A 1254-nucleotide genomic window follows, 5' to 3' on the forward strand; every position below is an offset into this window, starting at 1 on the left:
GACACAGAATATATAATTGATTCCTCAATAATAGAATCTGAGTGTTCGTGTTATAAATTCGATCTATTAGGTATTCAAGATCAAACATTTAATAACCCATATATATTATTTTAATGTACCGAAGTACATATGATATTTCCATGCAGATATTCTGCGTCATCATACGATGAAAGAGTAATGGAACGGAGAAAAATTCTCTCCGGCGCCGGGATTTGAACCCGGGTTTTCAGCGTCGGAGTTGTATCCGGTGTGGCTTAGTGGATAAAGCATCAGCATGTAGAGCTGAAAACCCGGGTTCAAATCCCGGCGCCGGAGGGAACTTTTCTCCGTTCCATTACTCTTTCATCGTATTTAATAACCCGTTAAAAACATTAGACTAATGTTTGCTAATTATAATTATGTTTATTTTCTAGATTAGTTTACTCACGTAGGTTTACTCTAGTTCATTAGCGTGTGAACATTTAATAAAGGTAGCATTGACGTTATCTACAAACACAGTACAGGCCTACCTTCGGATGTAATAGGTTCCTGTTTTTCGATGAAGAGTACAATAATAATTTTTACTATTTATTTATTGTAAATACTGCTGTGCTAATCGACAGCGGTTAGCCAATGAAGGTCTTCCTTTTAGCACAATAGATGCATTGCATCAATATAAAAAGAAAACAAAAATTACAGTAATAAAATAATAACAACAAAATTTTATGTAATTAGGTCTGTTCGTAACAAAAATTTATACATTAATTTTATAAATTTAAAAATATGTAGGTATGTGTGCAATTTTTTATTGGGTTATTTTACGACGCTGTATCAAAATCTAGGTTATTTAGGGTCTGAATGAAATGAAGGTGTTAATGCCGGTGAAATGAGTCCGGGGTCCAGCACCGAAAGTTACCCAGCATTTGCTCATATTGGGTTGAGGGAAAATCCCGGAAAAACCTCAATCAGGTAAATTGCCCCAACCGGGGTTCGAGCTCGGGCCACCTGGTTTCGCGGCCAGACGCGCTGACCGTTACTCCACAGGTGTGGACTCTATATATGTATGTATGTATGTAAGTATGTGTGTATGTATGTATCCAGTGCCTATTCAGTTTACTTTACGTAATTTGGGTTCCGCATATTTCGGATAAATGGCAGGACTGTGACCGATTTTCTAGTTGTACACCACTTTGGCGGGCCACACTGTACATGATGTGTATCTGTGGTTAGTTATGTCGTCTACTAGGGTGAGTGTATGTGTAAGTGTAGTGTCTG

The 1254-nt window shown here is 37.6% G+C and overlaps 1 non-coding gene across 1 annotated transcript; it reads left to right on the forward strand.

The window, feature by feature from the left end:
* Positions 1-243: 243 nt before the first annotated feature.
* Positions 244-315, forward strand: TRNAY-GUA (transfer RNA tyrosine (anticodon GUA)). The gene has a single exon. It is a non-coding gene; the product is annotated as a tRNA-Tyr (tRNA).
* Positions 316-1254: the final 939 nt, after the last annotated feature.

Source organism: Periplaneta americana, chromosome 13, assembly GCF_040183065.1.
Source record: "Periplaneta americana isolate PAMFEO1 chromosome 13, P.americana_PAMFEO1_priV1, whole genome shotgun sequence".
Classification (NCBI taxonomy): domain Eukaryota; kingdom Metazoa; phylum Arthropoda; class Insecta; order Blattodea; family Blattidae; genus Periplaneta; species Periplaneta americana.